Source organism: Moschus berezovskii, chromosome 1 (assembly GCF_049115385.1).
Source record: "Moschus berezovskii isolate FMDL1 chromosome 1, NW_MosBer_1.0, whole genome shotgun sequence".
Lineage (NCBI taxonomy): Eukaryota > Metazoa > Chordata > Mammalia > Artiodactyla > Moschidae > Moschus > Moschus berezovskii.
Window position 1 is genome coordinate 65,560,144 of NC_142460.1, and position 22,505 is coordinate 65,582,648.

A 22,505-nucleotide genomic window follows, 5' to 3' on the forward strand; every position below is an offset into this window, starting at 1 on the left:
AGATCAGTAAGCATGGGCTCCTTGGCTCTGTGGTCTATTGTAACGCTTAGCAGGCTTCTTCCTATTCACTACATTATTAAGTATTTAATGATTTCCACATATTCCTGTTCCCACCTAAATCAAATCCTTTACGATTATAAACTGAAAGTGAGAAATAGATTTAAGGGACTAAATCTGATAGACAGATTGCCTGATGAACTATAGATGGAGATCAAGACCATCCCCATGGAAAAGAAATGCCAAAAAGCAAAATGGCTGTCTGAGGAGGCCTTACAAATAGCTGTGAAAAAAAGAGAAGCCAAAAGCAAAGGAGAAAAGGAAAGATATAAACATCTGAATGCAGAGTTCCAAAGAATAGCAAGCAGAGATAAGAAAGCCTTCCTCAGTGATCAGTGCAAAGAAATAGAGGAAAACAATAGAAAGGGAAAGACTAGAGATCTCTTCAAGAAAATTAGAGATACCAAGGGAACATTTATTGGAAAGATGGGCTCAACAAAGGACAGAAATGGTATAGATTTAACAGAAGCAGAAGATATTAAGAAGAGGTGGCAAGAATACACAGAAGAACTGTACAAAAAAATCTTCATGACCCAGATAATCACGACGGTGTGATCACTCACCTAGAGCCAGACATCCTGGAATGGGAAGTCAAGTGGACCTTAGGAAGCATCATTATGAACAAAGCTAGTGGAGGTGATGGAATTCCAGTTGAGCTATTTCAAATCCTGGAAGATGATGCTGTGAAAGTGCTGCATTTGGCAAAGTCAGCAGTGGCTATAGGACTGGAAAAGGTCAGTTTTCATTCCAATCCCAAAGAAAGGAAATGCCAAAGAATGCTCAAACCACCACACAATTGCACTCATCTCACATGCTAGTAAAGTAATGCTTAAAATTCTCCAAGCCAGGCTTCAGCAATACGTGAACTGTGAACTTCCAGATGTTCAAGCAGGTTTTAGAAAAGGCAGAGGAACCAGAGATCAAATTGCCAACATCCGCTGGATCATGGAAAAATCAAGAGAGTTCCAGAAAAACATCTATTTCTGCTTTATTAACTATGCCAAAGCCTTTGACTGTGTGGGTCACAATGAACTGTGGAAAATTCTGAAAGAGATGGGAATACCAGACCACTTGGCCTGCCTCTTGAGAAATCTGTATGCAGGTCAGGAAGCAACAGTTAGAACTGGACATGGAACAACAGACTGGTTCCAAATAGGAAAAGTAGTACATCAAGGCTGTATCTTGTCACCCTGCTTATTTAACTTATATGCAGAGTCCATCATGAGAAACGCTGGGCTGGAGGAAGCACAAGCTGGAATCAAGATTGCTGGGAGAAATATCGATAACCTCAGATATGCAGAGGACACCACCCTTATGGCAGAAAGTGAAGAAGAACTAAAGAGCCTCTTGATGAAAGTGAAAGAGGAGAGTGAAAAAGTTGGCTTAAAGCTCAATATTCAGAAAACTAAAATCATAGCATCTGGTCCCATCACTTCATGGCAAATAAATGGGGAAACAGTGGAAACAGTGACTGATTTTATTTTGGGGGGCTCCAAAATCACTGCAGATGCTGATTGCAGCCATGAAATTAAAAGACGCTTACTCCTTGGAAGGAAAGTTATGACCATCCTAGACAGCATATTAAAAAGCAGACATTACTTTGCCAACAAAGGTCAGTCTTGTCAAGGCTATGGTTTTTCCCGTGGTCATGTATGAATGTGAGAGTTGGACTATAAAGAAAGCTGAGTGCCGAAGAATTGATGCTTCTGAACTGTGATGTTGGAGAAGACTCTCGAGAGTCCCTTGGACTGCAAGGAGATCCAACCAGTCCATCCTAAAGGAGATCAGTCCTGGGTGTTCATTGGAAGGACTGATGTTGAAGCTGAAACTCTAATACTTTGGCTTCCTGATGTGAAGAGCTGACTCATTGGAAAAAACCCTGATGCTGGGAAGGATTTAAGGCAGGAGGAGAAGGAGATGACAGGGGATGAGATGGTTAGTTGGTCTCCCTGACTCCATGGAGATGAGTTTGCGTCAACTCCAGAAGTTGGTGATGGACAGGGAGACCTGGTGTGCTGTGGTCCATGGGGTAGCGAAGAGTTGGATTCTACTGAGCGACTGAACTGAAGTGAACCTGGGGCTAATATAAGGGCTCGTCCCAGCTTTGTAAATTTTCTGCACAGCTTAGAACAGGGGTTCCTGGTCCCATGGCCTGGTAGGAAACAGGCTGCATAGCAGGAGGTGAGTGGTGGGTGAGTGTGAAGTTTCATTTTTATTTACAGTTATTCCCGATTGCTTGCATTACTGCCTGAGCTCTGCTTCCTGTCAGACTGGTGGCAGCATTCGATTGTCATGTGTGTTAGCTGCTCAATTTTTTCTGACTCTTTGTGACCCTGTGGACTGTAGCACCACCACCCCCTGCCCCGCCCCCAGACTCCTATGTACATGGAATTCTCCAGACGAGAATACTAGAGTGTGTTGCTATTCCCTTCTCCAGGGGATCTTCTTGACCCAGGGATTGAACCCAGGTCTCCTGCATTGCAGGCAAATTCTTTACCACTGAGCCACCTAAGATAGAATTTCCTAGATTCTCATAGGAGCACAATAAATGTAATGTGTTTGAATCATCCCCAAACCATCCCCAGCCCACTGTGGTTCGTGGAAAAATTGTCTTCCATGAAACCGGTCCCTGGTGCCAAAAATGTTAGGGACTGATGGTTTAGAATATTGCTTCTTATGAAATGGTTGAGGGCATCACCATGTCTTCTGTGGAGGCTGTCTGCTCCTATCACTGTAACCCATACCCTGACAGCTGGTCTGTTGGGATGCAGATGTTGCAAGAGCACTCTAGTCCTCTTTTAAGACTATGTGGTACCAGGTATTGGTTCTTATACTCAAACAGGGTTATAAGCATGCTCAACAGTCCATCCATCATTTATTTACTTAGCAACCCATTCAATAAATACTGGGCAATGAGGATGTAAAGATAAGAGACCCAGTTCTTGCTTTTCAGAAGCGCACAGTGTAGTGAGGGAGATCCTAGACATATAATGATGGCATTCAGAAAAAACTCTGTGAGTGTGTCTTGAGAACACAGAATAGGGTTCCACACTCTTGCAAAGCGAATCAGGGAGATTCCTTGGTTGAGATGAGATGACTGATGAGTTTTTTTTTTTCTCTTTCTTCCTGCTCTTTTTCTTGAACTGAGTCATGCAGGATGTGTATTATTGGTTGAAGGAAGGAAGAGTTCCAGGCAGCAGAAAAGCTCTATCGAGCTAAGGAGACATGTTAGGGAGTTTGGAATATTTGGAGAACTTTAAATGCCATCATGTTGTTTGGTCATAGCAGAGTCCTAATGAACAGCTGCAATGGGATAAGAATTCCTCTGATGTCTGTAGGAAATATTTCCACAGATCAAATTGCCAACATCCGATTATAGAAAAAGCAAGAGAATTCCAGAAAAACATCTGCTTCTGTTTCATTGACTACGCTAAAACCTTTGACTGTGTGGATCAAAACAAACTGGAAAATTCTTCAAGAGATGGGAATACAAAACTACCTTATTTGCCTCCGGAGAATCCTGTATGCAGGTCAAGAAGCAACAGTTAGAACCAGACGTGGATCAACAGACTGGTTCCAAATTGGGAAAGCAGTATATCAAGGCTGTATACTGGACATGAGTTTGAGCAAGCTCTGGGAGATGGTGAAGGACAGGGAAGCCTGGCATGCTGCAGTCCATGGGGTCACAAAGAGTTGGACACAACTGAGAGACTGAACAACAGCAATTAACAGATGCAATGGGATAAGAATTCCTCTGAAATATGTCTGGAGGATGAAGGAGACAGTCCCACATTAGCCTGCAATGGTTAGACTATACTTTTGAAATGAGAGAGTATGTGAGATTCAAAATAATACCTTATAGGAGCCCTGGGCTGTCTTACCTGTGGGGAGAGAGTGTAGACAGCAGTGGGGCCTGTTTAGACTTGTTAGGTATGGCTTGGGTGAGTAACACAGCACAGCTGGATGAGGAAGACTAGTTCTGAATCCTGCTTCTTTTGCTCAAAAGAGAATGTGATGTGGGCAGAGTTAGTGTCCTCATTTATAAAGACTGTTCTCAACCTACCTCACCAGGGTTGATATGAGAATTAAATCACATAATTTATTGATAGGTGAAAGTAAATACCCAGCAAAGATTAGTTTCTCTTCCCTGTCTTTTTCTCTCTTTCCTCTTGCTTTTCTCCATCTTTATACCCTTCCCACCCTCCTTTTTTCATGAATTAACTTTGTACTAAGAAAGTAGTACATGTAAAGCATCCTGCAGGGATCACTGTCCATTATAGCAGCCACTAGTCACACGTGTTTGGAGAATGCTTGGCTAATTCCAACTGAGATATGTTGTGAGTTGAAAACTTAATGCAAAAAGGGAATGTTAGCTAATCTTATTAATAATTTTTTTATAGACCAGATGTTTAAATGATAACATTTTAGATATGTTTGTTTAAATAAAAATGTTATCAAAATTAATTTCATCAGTTTCTTCTTATTTTTAAAAAATGCAGCTACTGGCAATTTAAAATTACATTTTATTCTTATGGGATAGCATTCTGTGGGCTTTGGGGACTCAGTGGTGAAAAGACAAACTGACTTTGCAGTGCTTATGCCTAGCGGGGAAGTAGAAAACTGCCACTGACAACAAAAGCAACAACAGGAAATAAAAAATAAAAAAGCCACAAATGTAAAATTACATATTGTAAGAAGTATGAAAAGAGAGGTTTCTCTGGGAGGAAAACAGCAGGATCTAATTTAAATTGACCGGAGGCCACTCTGAGGGAGAGGTGTTTGAGCTGGGCCTCCAGGAAGGCATTTGCCCATGGCATTTCCAGGCAAAGGTGGGAACACAGCATTCCAGCCAGAAGAAACAGACTGCCAGTCAATATGTACTGAGTTTACCAAATCCCCAGCATGTGACTGGCAATGGGGAAAAGTTGTGGGTCTGCCAGACATAGGGAGGCTCCATGACTCCTTTGAGCTGGTTGTCTGGAGAGGAGACAGAAGAGGCAGGTCCCTCAGGTTCAGGGCTGGAACATCTACTGGCTCTGGAAGTGTCTTTCCTCCTCTGTTTCTCCCAGCCTCAGACCATCATTGACCCACAACTGCAGCTTTGCAGGTCCCCAGAGCCTGTCAGTTCTTCCTTTGGTGGGGAGCACTCACTTCTGCTCTTTTACCCCCGTTCTACTGCCCTGTTCTGAGTCAGACTCATCTTGGAAATCAGAGTCTGCAATAGTCTCTTAACCAGTTTCCTCGCCTCCAGCCTCTTGCTCCCTCTAATATCTTCTGTGCATTGCTGCCAAATTAATCACCCTGAAATAACATTTAGACTATGCAATTTCCCTGCTTCAAAGCTTTTACTAGCTTTCAGATACTGGTAGAGGAGCAGCATGCCCGGAGCTGTGGGCACCTCTGTCTCTCTTTCCACCCTTTACCTTTCCTTGTCTGCATAATGACAGCGCCCAGAGAAGTAGGGCCTGCAGCAGGATGCACAGCTGGCCTCAAGTAAGCTTTGAAGCCTCACCTCTAGCCTGCTTTCATAATTCCTGCTCCTGCCCCACCTCACCCTCTGGGCCAGGCATGCTGGAGGCCTCTTTGTCCTTCACACACTGAATTTCATTGTCTCCGTGGAAGGGCAGGCGCACATCGGTAAGAACATGGGTTTCAGAGTCAGCGAGATAAGGTTCAGATCCCAGCTCTGCCATTTAACTTGCTGTGAGGACACTTCCAATAAGCTTTGTCTTTTCTAAGCCTTAGTTTCCTCTTACTACTATCAGGAACCTAATTGTAATTTGTACCCCTAAGGGATGGGAGGGTAAGATTTTGCAGGTGCCTAGTCCACAGGAAATCCTTAATCCATGCATATTGTTTAAATGAGTGGTAAGTCATGTATGTGCTGATTAACAGTGGAGTCTCCTTTCTTTCTCTATCCCTAGTGCCAGTTAGCAGTCTCTTTTTGAATGGTGATGGGCTGTAGTCCGACTTCTGTGCAGCTGTGATGTGGGCTGGAAACACTGGATGGGGACACTGAACAGTGCTGTCAAGAAGCTGGATGGACTTCAAGAGACCATCCAGTGTGGAACCCCTGAGACCCTCTCGTGTGTCCAACTAGATCCAAGGGAGTTGGTTGAAAAACATACACACACACACACTTTGGGGGTATTATCTACATGAGGAATCACTGAACAAGAGACTTCATTTTCCTTTTTGAAAGATGTAGTATGCAGCAGATTTTCAGCAAGAGAGGAATACAGGATCTTTTCCAGAATTAGTGCAACATAAATATTTATAAAGTGAGAGTACATGGAAGCTAATAAAGAAGTTAAGGTTTCAACAAGTCCTTTATGGAGCTACTGTATAAATGAGGCACAGGGGCACTTTTGATTAAGAAATAGCCATGGTGTAATTCAGAAAAGCATAGGATGTTTAAATAGACATTTGGATATACTCAGATGTCACAGCCAAGTCAACTGAGATCTCTTACTCAGAGAAACATGTTAATGGATTTCATTCTTAGGGAGAGATAAATATTCTTGCTTTTTTTCCTTCTTATTTTCATGTGGCACTTCACTGGCAGTTCCTTCACTAGCTTCATGAGTATTACTTGAGAAATCTCCACACTGAGCTGTTGTGATATTCTTTACTCCATGGAAATACCTTCATAAGTTGCTGGGTAAAACACAGGATACCCAGGAAAATTTGAATTTCATGTAATACGTGCAATATATGGGATATATTTAGGCCAAAAAATTGCTCATCTGGAATTCTAATTTCACTGGTATCCTATATTTTGTTGTTGTTGATAAATATGTCAAATAGACCTACCCAAGGGCTGCAGGGTAGGTACTGAAAACCTGGGTGACAAACTTAGAAAGCTGTCAACACTGATGACTGATATTTTCTTGGGACCTTTCAGATTTCTGTCAAAGGAAGGCTCGTGTATGGTTTTCTCAGGGACCTTACTATTCATAGACACGTGACCTAGCTCAAACCCAGGCAGCCCAAGCAGCAGCTGCTCATTCCTCTATATTTCCTTTGTTAATTCTCATTTACCTTGAGGTTTTTTTCATGCACTTGCCTACCTGACCTTCTATGAGATGGGGGCAGAAGCAAAGAGGGAGGATTTTTCCCCCCTGAAATAATAGCTTTAAGTGTAAAATTGGGGGACAGGGAGGAGGCAGGAGGGCAGGAGACTTCAACTCAGTCTGACCCTTCATTTTCCTGTACAGGAATTAGAGCATTTCCCATGGAACATAGCGAGCTGCAAACTCAGCTTCTTCTTGTCTGAACTTGAATTTAAAGTATAAATGCAATTTCTGTCTTTTTTCCCCTCACAGCATTTTTCTTTCCCTCTGTAAAGTAGACATAAAAGAAAAACTGGCATTGGACTTTCTTTTCATTACTTTATAAAATGGGTTACCCTACAATCTTTTTTTTACTCCAATTGTAAAATCAGTGAATTTTTTTTCAAAAACATGTAGAATATTGTGATAAAGCCAAAGAAACAGTTTATTTGGTGGATATTCACATTGAAATCCTGTCACCTAGGGGCAGACCTGTGTAAAGAATGATTTTCACAACAGACCCTAAGGGTCAGAGAGATTTCTGCTTTCTAGGAGGTTGGAAAGAAAGCTCTGCAAATCATGCCACGTGTTGGATGGGATTTTTCCTGCCTAAAAATGGGCTTTTGAAGGTTCGTTCATTTTATAAAGTTCTGTGATGATGAATGCCAGTGTCTGCCCCACCCCTAAAGTGAGACGTCAAATGTTTGATTGGTAGGAGGTAAATATTTGGAATCAGAGGATATGGAGAAATAAAAAAACAAAACAAAACGGAGCAGTTAGTAGTAGGCTGTAATAATTAACAGAAGAAAATAAGGCCTAGCAGGCAGTAGCATATGAGTTAGCTTAAGAGTTGGTCTTCACTTTAATTCATTCATCAAACATTTCTGAGTGCAAGCCCGGTGCTTGGATGAGTATAGATGTCCTGGCTAATGAGAAGAGACTGAGAGGAAAAGTACAAGAAAGGTGCTGTGGTAAGAGTCGGACACGACTGAGCGACTGAACTGAACTGAACTGAACTGAAAGGGTTGTGCAGGTGCAGCGGGACCAGAGAGGGTGCAGTCTAAGTTAGACTGGAAGGTCAAGGTCAAGGGAAGAGTCACTACCAAGGCCAGGCCCTTCTGGGGAAGATTCTCCCTTCTGAGCCTTGGGCGTCATAATCTCAGATGTGTCAGGTAGCCTTGATTTCCCATATGCTGTGCTGCCTTCAAGACCTTGTGACAAAAAAAATACCCAAAAAGCAAAACAAGTCTTGTATTTTTTTTGGCTTGGCTTTTTTGTTTCTTTTTAGCTTTCCCAATTTTTAAAGTAGAATGTGTGAAGACACAAAAATAGAAACAGTAGGATAATACATCAACTAGCAGCAGTTTAGTAATTGTTGAATTACAGCCAATTTTGCTTTATCTGTTTCCTCATTCATTTCTCGTTTCTTCCAGATAATTTTGGTATTGGAAAAAAAACCAAAAGGATGTGTGTGTGTGTGTGTTTGACTACATGGAGAAAGGGAAAGAGATTGATTGGTTTTAAGGAATTGATCCTTGAGATTGTGGAACTGGCAAATCTGAAATCTGTAGCATAGGCCAACAGGCTAAAGAACCAGGGAAGAGTTGATGTTGCCGTGTCTGTTTGGAAGGAAATCTGAAAGCGGAATTGCTTCTTCCTTGGAGAACCTCAGTCTTTTCTCTTGAGGCCTTTAACTGATGAAGTACATCCCCTCCCCGCCCCCTGCTCCCCTGCCTTACCCCGCTGCCCTGTGGAGGATAATCTGCTTTTCTCCATGTCTTCTGATTTAAATGTTGATCATATCTGAAAAATACATTGACAGCAACATAGACTGGTGTTTGACAAAAAACTGAGTAGCATGAGCTTAGCCAATTTGACATACGAAATTAACCATCACAATTTGAAAACTATAATCATCTAAACTAACAAGTCATCACATTATTTAGTCGATAATATTTTCATATATATCTTATAAAAATAAAGATGAAGAAAAAACCCTAAATTTAATACTATTATCACCCCTATAAAATTAAAAGTTGAAATATCTTTGTGTGAATTAGCATCTAAATAAAGTTTATACATTGCTATTATAGATAGGACTCAGAAGTCTCTGTTAGTACACAAGTTCTCTCTTTGCTTCTGTTTGTTTTCCTTGCAATTAATTTGTTGAATAAACTAGTTTGTCCTGTAGAATTTTGCATCACTTGGTTTTACTGGTTGCATCTCTATGATGTCACTTAATAAGCTCCTCTGCCCCTATATTTGCTGTAGCGTGCTGTGGTTCATGGGGTTGCGGAGAGTCGGACACGACTGAGCGACTGAACTGAACTGAACTGAACTGAACTGAACTGAAGAATTTCATAGTGAGGCTGGATCACACCTAGGTTTACTTTTTTTCCTAGAATACTTCAGGCACATTTTGTTGGGCTGTCTTTCTTGGATGCTGGTCATCTTTGTTTATCACCACCTGAATTTATTAGTTCATCCTGGCTTGTAAAATTCTAAAGTTTATAATAATTTCCTCTGCATTTATTAGCTAGAATATTTATATAAAGAGAAATTTCCTCTCATGAACTATTTGGGTATAGTTCAGTTCATTTGCTCAGTTGTGTCTGACTATTTGCGACCCCATGGACTGCAGTATTCCAGGCTTCCCTGTCCCTGGCCAACTCCCAGAGCTTACTCAAACTCATGTCTATTGAGTTGGTGATGCCAGTCAACCATCTCATCCTCTGTCATCCTCTTTTCCTCCTGCCTTCAGTCATTCCCAGACCCTGATGGGTCTTTACAAATGAGTCAGTTCTTCGCATCAGGTGGCCAAAGTATTGGAGTTTCACCTTCAGCATCAGTCCTTCCAATGAATATTCAGGACTGATTTCCTTTAGGATGGATTGGTTGGATCTCTTTGCTGTCCAAGAGACTCTCAAGAGTCTTCTCCAACACCACAGTTCAAAAGCATCAGTTCTTCGGTGCTCAGCTTTCTTTATATTTCTTTATATGCAGATGACACCACACTTATGGCAGAAAATGAAGAACTAAAGAGCCTCTTGATGAAAGTGAAAGAGGAGAGTGAAAAAGTTGGCTTAAAACTCAGCATTCAGAAAACTAAGATCATGGCATCTGGTCCTATCACTTCATGGCAAATAGATGGGGGAACAATGGAAACAGTGACAGACTTATTTTTTGGGCTTCAAAATCACTGAAGTTGGTGACTATAGCCATGAAATTAAAAGACACTTGCTCCTTGGAAGAAAAGTTATGACCAACCTAGACAGCATATTAAAAAGCAGAGACATTACTTTGCCAGCAAGGTTCTGTCTAGTCAAAGCTACAGTTTTTCCAGTAGTCATGTATGGATGTGAGAGTTGAATTTGGGTACAGTTCTTCCTAATTCTTTATCCTAGTGTTTATTAAGTTGATGTCGATAGACTGCTCGGAGTCTGCTGATATGTTCTTGGAGGGTGAGGAAGGGGGTCTGCAAACTTTCTATTATGATAATCTAAGGAGACGGGGACGACAGAGAATGAGATGGCTGGATGGCATCACCGACTCGATGGACATGAGTTTGAGTGAACTCCGGGAGTTGGTGATGGACAGGGAGGCCTGGCGTGCTGTGATTCATGGGGTCTCAGAGTCGGACACGACTGAGGGACTGAACTGAACTGAACTGAACTGCATTTTCATGTCAGCAATTACTGAGAAATATATAAGCATATTCTACATTACCTGGATGAGTGTTTTATTCGAGTTCGGCCAGTGACCTCAGTGCTGAAGCTGACATTTTTGTATTTTGGATCATCATGGGGGGCATGTAGTGCTGATTTAATTATTAAGGGTTGGTGAATAAAGAAGATGGGCTTAAAATGCCAGGCAACCTTAGAGTGGATTTTAGTTTAAATAGAGATATGAGTCAGTTTGGGGGAACACAATAATATACATCTTCTGGACCAAAAAGAATATGTGTTATAGCTGTGAAAGGCCACTTATTTTAAAAGAATTAATTGTCTATTTGATTTGCATTAGTTTGATTGGAGTTGGTTTTGTAGTGTTTGCTTATATTTAGTTTATAAATTGGTTTTATTTTCACAGTTGTCCAAATATATATATTTTGCTATTAACGTTTAAGAAGCAGTTTGTCAACATGCTGGCTTGAAAGGAATTTATTTCATTTTAAAATGTCTGCACATTACAGACAGTTTGAGAAACAGTGCTTTATCCCATTCTGGCTTTCCTAGGGCTATTAGCTAATCCCACCTCCAGTATAATTTGTCTTATTAAGGAGTGACCTCTTGCTGTGGGTCTTGGGAGATAACAGTGTGTACCTAGACACCAATACCCTGAAACGCTCAAAGAAAAATGGCCATACTGGGAAGCAGGTATTTTAACATATTTTTTTTTTTTCTAACATCATCTTCAACCACAGAATGGAAGCAGCTGCCTCCTTGTGTATCTTTCACTAGGGCCTGTGGAATCTGGTAAATGGAGAACCTTAGACCAGACTATGTATTACCAGAATAACTCTTTGAAAAGATAAGAAGCAAACCAAAGCCCATTTGAAGCAGTCTTATCCAAATTCATTGTGCTGATGAGTTATCGGAGAATATTGTTGCAAGAGATACTACTGGCCTGTACCTCATATACTGAAAACTTTTTTTTCTGTTGTAATCATTTTACTTGATTTTTCCTTGGATAACACATATAAAGCTATGAGTACCATTTTTGATACAAAGTCAGCACTTAATAAATGTTAATGACTCTTGTTACGGTGGTTAGAATTAGCTTTGAGGCACAGAGAAGGGCACAGAGAAGGATGGGATAGCGGAGGGGGCTTTGGAAGTGAACAGACTTGAATCAAGATCCAGGTTTTGTTGTTTACAAGCTACTTGTCCTGGACAAGTTAGTTAGCCTTTTAAGTCACTGACTTGTCAAATGTATTTAAAATGGAGGAAAATAATGCTTCGTGGAATTGGGAGGATTCTATAGAGCCTTTAGATTGGTGGGTGCTCAAAAAATGTTATTTCTCCTTTGTCCCCTTTGGATATAGGCTTGGGATTAAAGCTTGGTTCTGTTGCAACATTATTGTGACTGATGTTGTAATCCTTATGAAATTCATCTCTTTATTGCTATCTTTAAAATAGGAATGATAATCATGAAGATTAAATTAACTGGTATATGTAAAATGTATCATGTGTTGGCACATGACAGGGCCCGTGGTCAGCCCTCTTTCCCTTGCCTTCCTTCATTTAGTGTAGCAGCCAGCGAGGCTGATGGAGCTCAGATACCGGGCATAAGAGAAGGGCTTAGCGGTTTCACCTTTAGCTAATGAGAATCATCTGGAGAGTTAACAAAAACCATCTGGAGAGTTTAAAACTGTACAACAGGAGAGTTGTGAGTCTGAGTTTTATTCAGGGTGTTACTGAGGCTATAGCCAGGAAAATAACCTCTTAGTAGCTCTGAGAAAGTACTCCAAAAAAATAGGGGTGGAGCCATGAGATGTATATATATAAGCAGACTTGAAGTAGAATCTCCTGGAATTGAGAGCCAGGCATTAGTTATTTTTTATGAGCTCTTCAGATGATTCTCTGGTGCAGCCAGGATTGAGAAGTACACAACACTAAGCCCTTGAGTTTTCTTCAGTGACAGAAACTGAGAGTGTAAGGAGGCTCCTTCTACTTCCAAAAGCTTGGCTTTCTGTGCACTGATGCCGAACAGAAATACAGAGTCATGAAGGAGAAAGAAAGGGTGGTTTTATTCCTTTGCCTGGCAAAGAGGAAACACAGGCTAGTGCCTCAACTGTGCTCGCCCCCCCCCCGCCCCGCCCAGGATATAGACAGAGCTGTTATAGCCTGGTGTCTTCTTCAGGGATGTGTGGTAAGGATCAAGGCAGTGACTGTCTTACATTCTTCTGGAAAGTTCTGTAACAGCTACAACACTGGGTTTGGTCATCCTCAAGATTATCGGCCTGTGACTTTCTTTCCGAGGACTGTTACAAGGGTGTGTGAGGGAAAGAATGCAGGTGCAGGATGCCTCGAGTCAGAGAGTGATTAAGGAATTAACTTCGTGAAGGACAAGTCTAGTTATGTGCACCAGAGATTAGAAACAATCAAACTAAAAACTGGGATTGCGTAACTCTTACAGGCTTCTTCTGGGGATTTCTGTAGCCATTTACTCATTCCTTCATTTCCCTTGCTTGGTAGCAGAAAAACCCAGTTTCCATTTCTGTTGTAATATTTCTACTCCTGTTCTCTCCCCACCGTCTGTTGAAGATTTTTTAAGTTTTTATTTTTATGACTGTCAGAGGCGCTCCATCTGACTGATATACCTAATAGGGTATGTGAAAGTCACTCAGCCATGTCTGACTCTGCGAGCCCATGGACTACATAGTCCATGGAATTCTCCAGGTCAGAATACTGAAGTGGGTAGCCTTTCTCTTCTCCAGGGGATCTTCCCAACCCAGGGATCAAACCTGGGTCTCCCACATTGCGGGCAGATTCTTTACCAGCTGAGCCACTAGGGAAGCCCAAAAATACTGGAGTGGGTAGCCTATCCCTTCTCCAGCAGATCTTCCTGACCCAGGAATTGAACCAGGGTGTCCTGCATTGCAGGCAGATTCTTTACCAACTGAGCTATCAGGGAAGCCCTAAGATGGCCAAGTTCTAATCTCTGGAAACAGAACAAGTTGCTCTACATGAATCAGGAAGGCAAAAACTGGACCTCTATCCATTTTAGGTTTTCAGGTGGTGTTTTTTAACAAAAAGATTAACAGGAGGAAAAAAATAACAGTCTTTAAAAACAAAAAACAATGCATGTAGCAGATATCATGTGAAAGAAACTTCAGTGAAAAATAACTCGAAGTCGCAGTTTAGAATTCTGGATATAGAGCATCTTCAACAAAAAACAATAAATTTGTAGAGAAATGATAAGACAGAGGAAAGCAGTTTAGGTTTTCAAGGGTGGTGCACTGTGGGAAGACAAACATACAGGAGGAAACTAATGGCAACTTATTTGCTGTTTTGTCTTGCCACCTTCAGGCTGATAAGAATCTGTCTCCAGGTAAAGACAAACACACAGGAGGAAACTAATGGCAACTTATTTGCTGTTTCGTCTTGCCACCTTCAGGCTGATAAGAATCTGTCTCCAGGTAAAGAAAAACTTACTTCCTGCCTCTAGACAGAAAGGAGGCAGGTCGAGAGAGCTTTTCTTCCACTTAGTACTGCCTTCAGCTCAAAGCTGTTTTTATGTCCAAGAGGCATATTTTGGGATGACTTATTCTGATTTCCTTTAGTTCCCAATTTGAAACTTTATTTTTAGAAAGTGTTACATATCAAAAACTGAGTTGGGTTAGAAGTTGTGAAGTAAGAGATCAGCAAATGGGGAGAAGAATATAGACAGGAACAAGCAGAAAAGAATGGATTTAAGAACATTGTTTCATATTTTATTGAATCAGTCTCTTAATTTGGTAATAGGTCAGTTCAGTTCAACAGTTGTGTCCTATTTCAGAAGGTGGTGTTGTGGGTAGTTTCCATCTAAATTAAGCGACTGTGTGGTGCGAGCAATCAGGGATTTAGTAAGAGGCATTTCTATAGAAACTAAAGGAAAAGGATGTTTAATGGTTGGAGTTGACTATAAAACTGGTTTCTGAAAAGACTATAAAACCATCTGAATCCAGATGACCGTCAGCTGAACAGATTTCGAGATATTGAGCTCAAAGTATGTTTTTCAGTTTGAATGTCTCTGACGATGTCATCAGGTGTGTTCCAGTGAACCTTCTGAGTGACCTATACAGCAGCAGGTATGAAAGTTACCCATACCTGAACTGTGGTGGGTGATATTTCTATTTCTATCAAGTTGTTCAGCTGCAGTGGTTTTGGGAAAAGGGCGGTTTTATTTCATAGTGGTTACAAGTCAGAAGGGTGGGAGAAACACTGGAAATGCTAGTTTGGAGAGCTGTGACCTGATAGTGTTGGAAATGAAAGAATTTGGGATCCCCTCTAGTTCACAGGTAAATTACAAAACCTCAGTGACAGTGAACAGGGCGAGGATCTAATATTCCACAGAGGTGTGCTATAGTTTTCCATTGAAACAGCATTTTTCTCTCTATAGTCACCTCCATTTTTACCAAAGCGTCATAGCCAAATAAGTCTAATTTCATTAAACTTGGTCTGATTATTTACATAAATGCAACAAGAATAGAGGTCGATCATGTAAGCTCATTTAAGTCTGCTTTGCTAGAACTTTTGATAGAGTATGAGATTATTCTGGAAGCCAAGCCAAGGATTCACTTGTAAGTCCTATAGATTTAGGTGAATTTTTCTCTTCTTGAGATTTAAAATGCCATGAGGTTCTGGATCTGCTAGGAAATGATTTTCCATTCTCATTGGTTAGGCTGGGGACCCTATAAATAAGATACCTCGTAATTTTTTGAAGGGAGGCTTTATTGGATCCATAAAGTCAACCTTAGTTTCTTAAAATTGTCTGGTCATGTCTGAGTCTATGTACATCATTCTCAAATACTACATTCTAGTCAAAGTCTTGGTAATATAATCAATATTGCCCACAGTGTGCTTTTATAAGGAAAGCAGATTCTCACTGAGTTTATGCAAATAACTATAGTGCCGTGATAAACACGATGGTGTGATCACTCACCTAGAGCCAGACATCCTGGAATGTGAAGTCAAGTGAGCCTTAGGAAGCATCACTATGAACAAAGCTAGTGGAGGTGATAGACTTCCAGTTGAGCTATTTCAAATCCTGAAAGTCGATGCTGTGAAAGTGCTGCCCTCAATATGCCAGCAAATTTGGAAAACTCAGCAGTGGCTATAGGACTGGAAAAAGTCAGTTTTCATTCCAATCCGAAAGAAAGGCAATGGCAAAGAATGCTCAAACTACAGCACTATTGCACTCATCTCACACACTAGTAAAGTAATGCTCAAAATTCTCCAAGCCAGGCTTCAACAATACACGAACCATGAACTTCCAGATGTTCAAGTTGGATTTAGAAAAGGCAGAGGAACCAGAGATCAAATGCCAACATCCGATGGATCATCAAAAAAGCAAGAGAGTTCCAGAAAAACATCTATTTCTGCTTTATTGACTATGCCAGAGCCTTTGACTGTGTGGATACAATAAACTGTGGAACATTCTGAAAGAGATGGGAATACCAGACCACCTGACCTGCCTCTTGAGAAACCTATATGCAGGTCAGGAAGCAACAGTTAGAACTGGACATGGAACAACAGACTGGTTCCAAATAGGAAAAGGAGTACATCAAGGTTGTATATTGTCACCTTGCTTATTTAACTTATATGCAGAGTACATCATGAGGAACGCTGGGCTGGAAGAAGCACAAGCTGGAATCAAGATTGCTGGGAGAAATATCAATAACCTCAGATATGCAGATGACACTACCCTTATGGCAGAAAGTGAAGAGGAACTCAAAAGCCTCTTGATGAAAGTGAAAGAGGAGAGTGAAAAGGTTGGCTTGAAGCTCAACATTCAGAAAACAAAGATCATGGCATCTGGTCCCATCACTTCATGGGAAATAGATGGAAAAACAGTGGAAACAGTGTCAGACTTTGTTTTTTTGGGCTCCAGAATCACTGCAGATGCTGATTGCAGCCATGAAATTAAAAGACGCTTGCTCCTTGGAAGGAAAGTTATGACCAACCTTGATAGTATATTAAAAAGCAGAGACATTACTTTGCCAACCAAGGTCCGTCTAGTCAAGGCAATGGTTTTTCCCGTGGTCATGTATGGATGTGAGAGTTGGACTGTGAAGAAAGCTGATCGCCAAAGAATCGATGCTTTTGAACTGTGGTGTTGGAGAAGACTCTTGAGAGTCCCTTATACTGCAAGGAGATCCAACCAGTCCATTCTAAAGGAGATCAATCCTGGATGTTCATTGGAAGGACTGATGCTAAAGCTGAAACTGCAATACTTTGGCCACCTCATGCGACGAGTTGACTCACTGGAAAAGAGTCTGATGCTGGGAAAGGTTGGGGGCGGGAGGAGAAGGGGACGACGGAGAATGAGATGGCTGGATGGCATCACCGACTCTGTGGACATGAGTTTGAGTGTACTCCGGGAGTTGGTGATGGACAGGGAGGCCTGGCGTGCTGTGATTCATGGGGTCGCGGAGAGTCGGACACGACTGAGCGACTGAACTGATCTGAACTGAGCCTATGCTCAATGTACTAAGTCGATTCAGTCACGTCTGACTCTTTGCGACCTCACGGACTGTAGCCCTCCAGGCTCCTCTGTCCAAGGGATTCTCCAGGCAAGAATACAGGAGTGGATTGCCATGTCCTCCTCCAGAGGATCTTCCCAACCCAGGGATTGAACCTGCGTCTCAGTCTCCTGCATTCGCAGGAGAGTTCCTTACCTCTAGCGCCACCTGGAAGATTGCCCTAGCCTAAACACAGCTGATAAAAATGAAATGAGATAATACATGTGGAAATGCTCTGAAAAGCATCAAGTGCTATTTGTACTTAAGAGTAAATAATGTTTTCATTCCAATCCAAAAGAAAGGCAATGCCAAAGAATGCTCAAACTACCGCACAATTGCACTCATCTCACACGCTAGTAAAGTCATGCTCAAAATTCTCCAAGCCTGGCTTCAGCAATACGTGAACCGTGAATTCAAGCTGGTTTCAGAAAAGGCAGAGGCACCAGAGATCAAATTGCCAACATCTGCTGGATCACGGAAAAAGCAAGAGAGTTCCAGAAAAACATCTACTTCTGCTTTACTGACGATGCCAAAGCCTTTGACTGTGTGGATCACAATAAACTGTGGAAAATTCTGAAAGAGATGGGAATACCAGACCACCTGACCTGCCTCTTGAGAAACCTATATGCAGGTCAGGAAGCAACAGCTAGGACTGGACATGGAACAACAGACTGGTTCCACATAGGAAAAGGAGTACTTCAAGGCTGTATATTGTCACCCTGCCTATTTAACTTATATGCAGAGTACATCATGAGGAACGCTGGGCTGGAAGAAGCACAAGCTGGAATCACGATTGCTGGGAGAAATATCAATAACCTCAGATATGCAGATGACATTACCCTTATGGCAGAAAGTGAAGAGGAACAAAAAACTTCTTGATGAAAGTGAAAGAGGAGAGTGAAAATGTTGGCTTAAAGCTCAACATTCAGAAAACTAAGATCATGGCATCTTGTCCCATCACTTCATGGGAAATAGATGGGGAAAGTGTCAGACTTTATTTATGGGGGCTCCAAAATCACTGCAGATGGTGATTGCAGCCATGAAATTAAAAGACGCTTACTCCTTGGAAGGAAAGTTATGACCAACCTAGATAGCATATTAAAAAGCGGAGACATTACTTTGCCAACAAAGGTCCATCTAGTCAAGGCTATGGTTTTTCCAGTGCTCATGTATGGATGTGAGAATTGGACTAAAGAAAGCTGATCGCCGAAGAATTGATGCTTTTGAATTGTGGTGTTGGAGAAGACTCTTGAGAGTCCCTTGGACTGCAAGGAGTTCCAACCAGTCCTTCCTAAAGGAGATCCTAAAGGAGATCAGTCCTGGGTGTTTATTGGTAGGACTGATGTTGAAGCTGAAACTCCAATACTTTGGCCACCTGATGTGAAGAACTGACTCATTTGAAAAGACTCTGATGCTGGGAAAGATTGAGGGCAGGAGGAGAAGGGGACGACAGAGGATGAGACGGTTGGATGGCATCACCGACTCAATGAACATGGGTTTGTGTGGATTCTGGGAGTTGGTGATGGACAGGGAGGACTCGCAGGCTGCAGTTCATGGGTTTGCAAAGAGTCGGACAGAACAGAGCAACTGATCTGAACTGATAGTGCCATGAAAATAAGAATCCTCAATAATAAGTTTCTGAATTCTTGAGGGATCAGGTAGAGATTAAATTCTGTTTACAAAGATCTAATTTACCAAATAGCTGTAAATTATAAATAGCTTGATTGATAAAAGAAAAAGTTTTCCTTAAATTTGGAAAAACAAAACATTAATGAACTGGTAAGGTCCGTCTAGTCAAGGCTATGGTTTTTCCCATGGTCATGTATGGATGTGAGAGTTGGACTGTGAAGAAAGCTGATCGCCGAAGAATTGATGCTTTTGAATTGTGGTGCTGGAGAAGACTCTTGAGAGTCCCTTGGACTGCAAGGAGATCTAACCAGTCCATTCTAAAGGAGATCAATCCTGTGTGTTCATTGGAAGGACTGATACTAAAGCTGAAACTTCAATACTTTGGCCACCTCATGCGACGAGTTGACTCACTGGAAAAGACTCTGATGCTGGGAAAGGTTGGGGACGGGAGGAGAAGGGGACGACAGAGAATGAGATGGCTGGATGGCATCACCGACTCGATGGACATGAGTTTGAGTGAACTTCGGGAGTTGGTGATGGACAGGGAGGCCTGGCGTGCTGTGATTCATGGGGTTGCAGAGAGTTGGACACCACTGAGCGACTGAACTGAACTGAACTGAATATTTGAAAGAAAAAATCATAAAAATTTATAATCATCCTCATCAGTTCATTTAGTCCTGTTTAATTAATTCTTGTTCTGCATGATCATGGGTTAATAATTTTATAAATCAATCAGTTTCTCTATTACAGTTCTAGAAATTAAGATTTCAAGACAGCATCAGAATAAAAAGTAACTTTCTGTGAATTCCGAAAGACTTATGCATGGCCATGGTTAAAAGTCTGATGAGAATTTATTATAATTTAATTGACAAGGAAATTTGGCTATCTGTGACATACAACATTTTAAGATGATACCTGGAATTATGACTATAAACATCATACTAGGACATGTCAGTTTTTCATGATTTCTGGACTACTTACAATACTGACACACACATACAAATATAACCTAAAGACGATTTGCATCATTTCTTAGAAGTAGAAGTGAAGATGCTCAGTTGTGTCTTGACTGTATGCGACACCACAGACTGTAGCCTTCCAGGCTCCTCCATTCATGGGATTTTCCAGACAAGAATACTGGGTGCTGCTGCTGCTGCTGCTGCTAAGTCGCTTCAGTCGTGTCAAACTCTGTGCGACCCCATAGAAGGCAGCCCACCAGACTCTGCCATCCCTTGGATTCTCCAAGCAAGAACACAGGAGTGGGTTACTATTTCCTTTTCCAGAGAATCTTCCTGACCCAGGAATTGAACCTGGGTCTCTTGCATTACTGGCTGATTCTACCCAGTCTGAGTCACCAGGGAATCCTTCCTATTCCCATGTAATTTAACATATCAAATAAGCCTAATTAATTTATTATTATTTTTTTTTATAAAATTTTTTATTATAAAACTGAAATTTACAATGTGTTTATATCACTCACTGAGTACATGGCATTTAAAAACAACACCATTACAGAAAGATAACAAAAATACAAAGTCTTAAAACCTACAGGATATGGAAAATATTACCCATTGAGGCCTTAAATGTAGTAGACTTTACATAAAAAGGAAAAGCAATGAGTATACCAGTATACAGCCAGTTTAGGAAGTTAGCAAAATAAACAGAATAATCATAAAGAAAACAACTGATACATATCAGGTATTAATGCAATAAAAATAAAGATAAAACTGAGAGACTCAACAGAGTCAAAGCTGCCTTAAAAAGCTTCCCTAAAAAGGGAAACATCAGGTAAAAATAATCAACAAGAAAAATCTTGCAAATAAATACTCAAAATGGGAATTACTCGTAGAAGCATTAAGAATATAAATAATAGAAACAACTTTATGCCTATGCATTCGTAGATTAGTTGTCTCGATACAGGGTTATCATTACCATCTTTCTAAATTCCATATATATGCGTTAGTACACTGTATTGGTGTTTTTCTTTCTGGCTTATTTCACTCTGTATAATAGGCTCCAGTTTCATCCACCTCATTAGAATTGATTCAAATGTATTCTTTTTAATTGCTGAGTAATACTCCATTGTGTATATGTACCACAGCTTTCTTACCCATTCGTCTGCAGATGGACATCTAGGTTGCTTCCATGTCCTGGCTATTATAAACAGTGCTGCGATGAACATTGGAGTACACGTGTCTCTTCCAATTCTGGTTTCCTTGGTGTGTATGCCCAGGAGTGGGATTGCTGGGTCATATGGCAGTTCTATTTCCAGTTTTTTGAGGAATCTCCACACTGTTCTCCATAGTGGCTGTACTAGTTTGCATTCCCACCAACAGTGTAAGAGGGTTCCCTTTTCTCCACATCCTCTCCAGCATTTATTGCTTGTAGACTTTTGGATAGCAGCCATTCTGGCTGGCGTGAAATGGTACCTCACTGTGGTTTTAATTTGCATTTCTCTGATTATGAGGGATGTTGAGCATCTTTTCATGTGTTTGTTAGCCATCTGTATGTCTTCTTTGGAGAAATGTCTGTTTAGTTCTTTGGCCCATTTTTTGATTGGGTCGTTTATTTTTCTGGAATTGAGCTACAGGAGTGGTTTGTATATTTTTGAGATTAATTCTTTGTCAGTTGCTTCATTTGCTATTATTTTCTCCCATCCTGAAGGCTGTCTTTTCACCTTGCTTCTAGTTTCCTTTGCTGTGCAGAATTTTTTAATTTTAATTAGGTTCCAATTGTTTATTTTTGCATTTATTTCCAATATTCTGGGATGTGGTTCATGGAGGATCCTGCTGTGACTTATGTCAGAGAGTGTTTTGCCTATGTTCTCCTCTAGGAGTTTTATAGTTTCTGGTCTTACATTTAGATCTTTAATCCATTTTGAGTTTATTTTTGTGTATGGTGTTAAGGATTGTTCTAGTTTCATTCTTTTACAAGTGGTTGACCAGTTTTCCCAGCACCACTTGTTAAAGAGACTGTCTTTTCTCCATTGAATATTCTTGCCTCCTTTGTCAAAGATAAGGTGTCCATAGGTGCATAGATTTATCTCTGGGCTTTCTATTTTGTTCCATTGATCTATATTTCTGTCTTTATGCCAGACTGTCTTGATGATTGTTGCTTTGTCGTAGAGCCTGAAGTCCGGCAGGTTGATTTCCCCAGTTCCATTCTTCTTTCTCAAGATTGCTTTGGCCATTCGAGGTTTTTTGTATTTCCATACAAATTGTGAAATTATTTGTTCTAGCTCTGTGAAAAATACCGTTGGTAGCTTGATAGGGATTGCATTGAATCTATAAATTATTTTGGGTAATACACTCATTTTCACAATATTTCTTCTTCCAAATCCATGAACACGGTATATTTCTCCATTTATTAGTGTCATCTTTGATTTCTTTCACCACTGTTTTATAGTTTTCTGTATATAGGTCTTTTGTTCCCTTAGGTAGATATATTCCTAAGTATTTAATTCTTTTCATTGCAACGGTGAATGGAATAGTTTCCTTAATTTCTCTATTTTCTCCTTATTAGTGTATAGGAATGCAAGGGAT

General features: G+C 40.9%; 1 protein-coding gene across 4 annotated transcripts in view; it reads left to right on the forward strand.

Moving 5' to 3' along the window:
* The window catches only part of LOC129547113 (transmembrane protein 45A-like), a 131,191-nt gene that overhangs the window by 45,463 nt on the left and 63,223 nt on the right, over nt 1-22,505 (forward strand). Inside the window, exon 2 of one of the 4 annotated variants that reach the window (XM_055413234.2) lies at nt 14,141-14,250. The exons of the other annotated variants lie outside the window; for them this stretch is intronic. The gene's annotated coding sequence lies outside the window, so the exon portion shown is untranslated. The remainder of the gene's footprint in view (nt 1-14,140; nt 14,251-22,505) is intronic. 4 annotated transcript variants of the gene reach the window in all.